Genomic DNA, 7,945 nt, shown 5'->3' on the forward strand with positions numbered 1-7,945 from the left:
CCTGTACTCTGCAATGGGAGAGGCCACAGCAGTGGGGGGCCCTCGTACAGAAAAAAAAAAAAAAAAAATTAAATCTAACTCTCACCACTACAAATCTATGAGGAATCAGAACAGGATTTACATTACACAAAGTCTGCACTACTGTTGCATTCCACTCTTGAAGTCATCCTGAGTTAAAACAGCCATTTTTCCAAGACTTAAAGAAAAATATATTTTATGAAAGGGATTATTTTTAATCACTGAATACATCATTTTTATTACTGACGGAAAGAAGATACTTTTTTCTACTGTAAGTTCACTCTGATGAAAGAAAACATTCTCTCTCTTTTTAACTCCTAACAAATGCCACATTTTAAAGACTAGAGGAATTATCAGTAGGCATTCTTTCTTCTTGATCTAAGTTATTTTTCTCTAAAATATGTCAAGTAAGCTTTTAAAGATTCACGAGGGAGGGGGGAGTTTCATAATTTTTTCTCTCAGTAAATTCTGAGGTGGCTCTTTTAACTTCATTGTGATCTTCCACTTCCTTTTCTTTCTCTTCTATTTTTTTCATCCTCCTCATTGTTGAGAGGCTGAGGAATAAGCTGATTACCTACAAATACATAAGTGTAGCTCTCTGTTTAACTCTTTCTTTTGGGTAGCGCCCTTTAAGGAACCCCTCCTTGGCCTGCATCTCATTACTTATGAAATGTCTCCGTGTGCATTGAATGTAAATAAAAGCAAGTTCTGTATATTCCAGACAGTGTGGGTTTGTGTGTGGGGATGTCCCACAGACTCTGGTTTGCCATTATCCTTCTTACTTGGTTGCAAAAGTGGAGCAAATGAAACAGCAAGAATATTTTTACTTCCCCAAGTGTTTTGTTCGCTTCTCATAATTTGTGTTAAATGATCTTCTACAGGCATAACTAGAATGCCTCCCACTTTTAGTAATATTTTCATGTAGTTCTCATAGTATTTCTGGACTCCAGATCCACAATAATCTCGATAATACTGATGACCCTCAGCTGCTTTCTGGGAGCAATTACCAACCACAAATATGGGCTCACCGAACTCAAATCTTAGCAGTGCTTTTCTTCATATGTTCACGTTGGAATATTTTCATCTTGAGACAGATGATTTTGTGAACAGCAGGAGCTGTGCCAGCTTGCTCATATAATTATTCTGATAAGCTGCTGAGAGATCAGGGTGACCTAGCCATGCCATGCACCTTCCCATTCAGACTGACAGTACAGGTCTAGAAGCTGATTATCAAAGCTATTACTTTTTTTGATCAAACTCTCCAGGTTTTTCTTCGCATATTCTACCACATCTGAATGAAGCTCAATCCCATAATTTATTCCCCCCAAATCTCTTCTACACACGAGCCAGTTCATGTTTGAGGGATTGAATGTTTTCAACTGCACATGGAATTTGTTTACTCTGAAAAATGCACTGCAGCAAGGTGGTCGGTCGACTCGCCGCAAGGGGGTGCAGGTGAGGCCCTAGGCTGGGTGGGTCCGTGGCGGTCACGGCCTTCGCCAGTGAAGGTTCATATTTTTATCATTCAGGGCTGAAAGATGGGTCATGTGCATTCATGTTTTGAGTCATATTCACCTTAGTGACATGTAGTATCAAGAAGAGGGGAAATCCAGACTGGAAAATGATAAATGAATATTTTTTTAAAGGCAATAGAAAATGATAGTGGTCTTTAGAACCACATTTGTTTTAGTGTGTAAAAAACCAAGTCTAAGAAAGTTAAAAATCTATTAGAGCTCTATCTACAAATTGACTGAAAACATTTAAAAACAATGCAGTGTCTGTAATTAACGGACAATACCGTCCCCGCCCCGCCCCCAGCCCTTCCACAGCCGCAAGAGTTTCCCGCTCATAACTGACAATAACGTGAAATAAGCTGCCTCGGTCTGAACGGGTGTCACCCCAAGCAAGATAGGAGACGTTATACAGTCAAGGCCCCTGTGCTGTTAACAGCTATCATTATAATAAAGTAGAATAGTACATTCTTAGCATACCCAAAGGCCTTTCTCATACCATTCTCCAAATTAAAAACAAAAAACAAAAAAGCCCTCCAAAATATAGTATAAAGAACGGAAAGTAAGAAAGACTGAGAGCAGTGGAATAAATTATGAAACCTGTGGTAGTTTCTTACTCTTTAAACTTTCATTTTCTTTCTCTACCTCTCCCTGTATCTCTCTTTCTCCCTCTTTTTCAAGAACTTGATTTGAACGTTTATGTCTGTAAAAAGAGAGGAGAAAATTTTAGCTTTCAATGACACCAATGCCTGAAGACAGTTATCAAACCACTCTGCCTGTGTCCATTATAAATTCTGTCTCTTCCTTCAGCCCTTTTCTGTCAATCTTTTATACACTTTATTATGTGATGATTTATTAAGGTGATAGATGATATATTACTTCCTATTCATAGCATCTATTTTCCAAATATTGTTCAAAATCTCTAGATCTCTTCTTCATTAAAGACTCATATCCATGTTGGTTATCATTTTTCTCATTCATTTACCAACACCAATGGTAACATAGTCTCACTTGCCCCACTCTACAAAACCGAAATCTTCCATCAAACTCTGTTGCCCTCTTGAATTACTTTTCTATTTCTTCTTTCATTGTCAGCATTTCTAATAATGGGCTTCAATAAACTAATAGCTAATATCTACTGAGTATTTATGAATCTGGGATTAGGCTAAGAAATTTTACATGTGTCATTTGACTCAATCCTCATTATAAGCTTTAAAACTGATGCTATTACAGCTAATCTACATGTTGGAAACTGAGGCACAGAGAAGGTAAGTAGGTATTTTAAAGTTTCAGTTGGTGCTGGTGCTGGAATTCTAACCAAAATCTGATTCTGGAGGCTGATGTCCAAATTCAGTTTCACCACACACCTAGGGTTAATGACTTCTCATTTGTTTTTTAATAAACACCCTACAGAAAGCAAAGTTTCAAAAATTCCAGTGTAAAGGAAAAATAATTTTCCTTCTACGTTTTTGAACTCTTATCTGGGATCCTGTAATAAAAGTCATATTAACAAGAGAGAAACAAGCAAGTTTATTAATACATATACCCCATGTATATATGAAAGTTTCCTAGGGAAAAGTGATTAACTCCCTGAGATGGCTTAAAATTCAGAATTATAAACCACCATAAGAGGGAAGGGGTGAGGAACTGTAGACCGTTTGGGCATGATGTCAACTTCTAATCTCCTCTCTTATGAAAAAACTAATCTTGCCTGGTTAATGAAACTTCCAGGGAAGGGTTATGACAATTGAATTGCTTTTTTGGATCTATCTTTAAACAGATAGTGGCATTCCAAGAAAGCTTCTCTCTGTATTTGCTGTTTTTCAAGTGTCTACGTCTCAAAAGATCAATATGCCAAAGCAACATATTTTAGGGTGGCATGTCCTGAACCTCTACAGTCATATTTTGGGGTGGCATAATCTTCTACCCTTTACCAGTAAATGCGTCAAAGACAAATTCAGTGATATTTTCCCATTGTACATCCTAGCTCAACTTTCTGTATCCTTGATCAAGGTTTTCCTTCATGGCATTTTGTGTTACTGATAATTCTTCTAACATTAAGTATGATGATACTATGTAAAGGTTGTTTTTTTTTTCCTCAGATTCCTCTTTCTCTTTATACTTATTTCTCTTCTTCAGGCCATACCTAACTGTATCCCCATCATTCTCTATGCATTTGAGCTTGTGATTTCATTGGCATTCCTGATTTAAAATTACCTACACTGTGATAATTCTGAAATCTATTTCTCAATCTCTTATACATTTTCTGAGCCCTAATTTTATTATTATTATTATTATTATTTTAGCTTTTTTAAGCATCTGTAACACAGAGTAGGTCTGAGAGTTTCCTAAAGGCACGAAGCTCACTCTTGTCTACTTGCCTTTTCCTTTGCCTCAACCAACCTCGCTTTCAACTCTTGCTTACCTGGCTAATTTCAAATTGTTTTCAAGAATCAACTTTAAATGAATGTCTACCACTAGGCATTCTCTCATACCTGACTCTCTGTGTCAAGACCTCTAGTGGTCCCACAATATTTCCCCTTGATCCTTACTAATAAAAGCCCTGATTTTTCTGTGTACAAATGCCTCTTGGGATAAAATGTATATTTCCTGAGCTCCTTTCAAGTCAAGGGAGGTCATGTGATGGCATTTGAATTAAAAATATGCAAGCAGACATGTCCTATGTGAGTTCTTCAAAGCTTCTTTCAGTTTAATCCTCCCCACAAATCTTTGAATTTGGACTGGCCCCTCTTAGTACCTTTACCCTTCTTGTTGGCTAGAATGCAGTCATGAAGGCTAGAGACAGAGCAGCCATAATGGGTCATGAGGCAGCAGCCAAACATGGCAGAGAAGCAGATGTTCCACCATATCCTCTCCGTCATCTTACATGCTTTATCTCCTTAATTTTTAACAAAGTCTAACATTCTAAATCAGGCAGGGTAAGCCTGTGATGGTGCCACAAAGTGACCCAAGAGTAATTAGGTTTCCTAAACAACATAGAAATTTATTTCTCACCCCCAAAATAATTCATGATGGCAGTCCAAATCCAGGGCAAACCCTGCAGTTATTGGGTTACCCTAAGTGTACCATGGGTAAAATCCTAGAACACGTTAATATGTGCCAATTTGACCAATGCAGTCACAACACACCCATTTCCAGGTTTTTCTCACCAGACCTGAGAGACAGACTAATCTCTGTTTACCATAGTACAAATGGGTCATATAGATGCACCTAACTGCAAGGGAAACTTGAAAATACAGGGTCCACGTATGCTCAGGAAGAAGGCCGGTGGATTTAGGAACCCAGCTAGCTGTGGGTTATTGTGTGATATATCCTTTGATATATCCTTGATTGTGTGAATTGTGTGATATATCCTTTGACTTATTTACTTTATTTTATTTTTCTTTCACCTCGAATTTGATTGAGAACTCCACAAAGGCAGATAATTCATTCTGCTTTAGGTAGTGGACCTCCAGTGTCTAAAAGAGTACTGGATACTTAGTAGTTACTCAATTGATATCTGTTATATCAATCAATCAATCAATTAATTAATACACTGTCCAGATTTTTCAATGTTTTGGGCACCTACATACTGGAATTTATTTATTTATTTATTATTAATTTTTATTGGAGTATAGTTGATTTACAGTGTTGTGTTAGTTTCTGCTGTCCAGCAAAGTGAATCAGTTATACATATACATGTATCCACTCTTTTTAAGATTCTATTCCCATATAGGTCATTACAGAGTATTGAGTAGAGCTCCCTGTGCTATACAATAGGTTCATATTAGTTATCTATTTTACATATAATAGTGTGCATACTGGAAATTAAGCATAGTAGGTTTAAGTTTCAGAGTCTAAGAAAATGGATGGACTCATAAAAGTCACTTCACACATCTTAGGTTTAGAGATATTTTCATATTATGGTCTCTCTTTTGGTTGATGCATTATGAAACTAATCCTCTTCTTTATAACATCCTGAACACTTTGATAGCATTAAAATTCAGGTGCTTTGATATATCCATTATAAGCAGCCTTTTAAATTGTATTATAACCCTCTGGAAACATATTCTAATTGAATGAAAAATGTTTTATTGTATTCTTAATTTATACTATCCAAAAAAAAAATGTTTAGACATTAAACTGCTAATGCTTTGTTTCCCAGAATTGCTATTTTTATTTATTATCAGAGTAGACCCTCAGTAATTTACACTGAGAACTGAGAGGCTCACTAGAGATGACTGAATTTGGCACATTAGTTAGTGAACAGATAAATATGAAAAACATCAACACTGCTGTATCACAAAGTGTGCTTTATTCATTATTTTGATAAGTGTAGTTTAATTATAATCATCTATGGTAATGTTTCACAGTATGCTAATAAACACATTGCCATATTTTATGAAATTAATAAAATCTTAGTGGAAAAATTGTTTGCTAAATTTGTCCCAGTTTTCGGAGAAAAGTACAAATCTATGATTTAGTATGTTTTGTATAACTCTTAGTCCAGAAAAAAATATATCTCTTACATATGATATTGTTTTAGTCATTCCTGTTGCTTATTGTCTGTAACCCCTACTAGAAAATAAGGTTCATGAGAATAGATTTACCTCATTTCACACACATTGTACATGTTATGCACAGATATGTACTTAAGTATATGTTGTGTATGTATTTAACTTTTTAAATGGAAAGATTTCACATACAAATTTGGAAGTCCTACTAAATTTGAATATACATTTTGATCTCTGTGTCTGATCTCCTATGCTTTTAGAGGCCAAAGGGGAAAATTAAATATTTATTTCTATTATTAATGATCTCTGATCACTTCTTTTTTAATGTCAAGTTACCATATTTAAAAATACTAAAAATAATAGCTAAATTATGAAAGTGCTGGTCAAAATGACCAAAAAAGTTTTGATGTTTGTTTTCCATTTTGTTTTGTTTTGTTTTCCCTGGAGTACTACCAGTGTACCAGTAGCTTTCAGTCACACCTGATAATTCCTAGCTTAAAAAAGGATAATTGTGTTTTTATGAACTTGGATTTATTGATTGATTGGTTCAGTCAACCAATAAATATTTAAGAGATTACCATTAAGCTCTTATTTAATATGATAAGAAAACAGAAGAAAAGAAAAGAAACATAAAACTTTGGCTTCATGGAGCTTATTTTCTAGTTTGGGAGACAGACAACAGATAACATATATAGTTAATATAATTACTGGTTATAGAGTAATATGTGATGAGATGAAAAATAAAGCAAGGAAGAAAATAAATTGGATTGGGGACAATTTTATGAAAGGATGCCAGTGACAAATGGCCTGAAGGGAGTAAGAGAGTAGATTATGCTTCAGTCTGAAAGAAACTTCTAGCCATAGCCAAGCAAGGGTGAAAGCCCTGAGGAAGGAACCCATGGTGTGTTTGAAAAAACAGGAGGCCAGTGTTACTGGAAACTAGTGTGTAAGAAGGAAACGAGCAGGAGATGAGTCAATAAAATAACAGGAGTCAGAGTGAGAGTTATAGAACCTTATTTGTTCTTAGAATAGGCTGATTCTGAAATTTGTATAGAAATGCAAATGAACTGGAATAGCCCAACAACTTTGAAAAAAGGGATCAAGTTTGGAAGGACTTACATTATCCAATTTTAGCACTTAGTATCAAACTATAGTATTAAAGCACAGTGACAGACAAATAAATGGAACAGGGTCCAAAAATAGATTTACATGTATATGGTCAATTGATTTTCGACAAAAGTTCAAAAACAATTGAATGGATAAAGGACAGTCTTCAAAAAATGATACAAAAACAATTGGATAGTAATATGCAAAAAGAAATCCTCAGTCTATACCTCACATTACATAAACATCAGAAGCCAGGCTATTCCCCAATAAATGTAAAATATTTATCATAATGGGTCCAATTTGGAATCTTTATTGATTTTGCTACTATGCTCCAATTGGTACAGTGGAAAAAAATAAAAGCAAAAATCCACACAATTTTATTTTACTTTTATTATTTGTTTTTATGAAGCCTGAGAGAAGCAATAGCTTCAGAAATTGAGAGCAAGGCCCTGATCATTCCAGCACACTGGCATGCAGAATAAATAGCTTCTACTGCATGGATCATACCAAAGATTATTAAGGGAATCCTTGAACCTGTAAAAGTGATTAAGCTTGAATATCAAAAGCTAGTCTCAGTTATAACTAAGACACAGTAGGGAAGATAGCTGACTGATTACATGGTCACGTAGTGGGAACTCTACTGTCATAAGAACCCAGTTATAAAAACTGACAGAAACATTTTTTTTTTAATTGTGGAAGGTGCAGCTGAGTTTGAAAAGGCAGTCAAGTTCCAAAATAAGAGAAAAGTACACTCTTGCTAAAGAATGATAGTCAGCACTTTGAATGCAAAATTTA

The 7,945-nt window shown here is 35.3% G+C and overlaps 1 pseudogene; it reads right to left on the bottom strand.

The window, feature by feature from the left end:
- Nucleotides 1-401: 401 nt before the first annotated feature.
- On the bottom strand, nt 402-939 carry LOC137223143 (protein-L-isoaspartate O-methyltransferase domain-containing protein 1 pseudogene; annotated as a pseudogene).
- Nucleotides 940-7,945: the final 7,006 nt, after the last annotated feature.

Source organism: Pseudorca crassidens, chromosome 4 (genome assembly GCF_039906515.1).
Source record: "Pseudorca crassidens isolate mPseCra1 chromosome 4, mPseCra1.hap1, whole genome shotgun sequence".
Lineage (NCBI taxonomy): Eukaryota > Metazoa > Chordata > Mammalia > Artiodactyla > Delphinidae > Pseudorca > Pseudorca crassidens.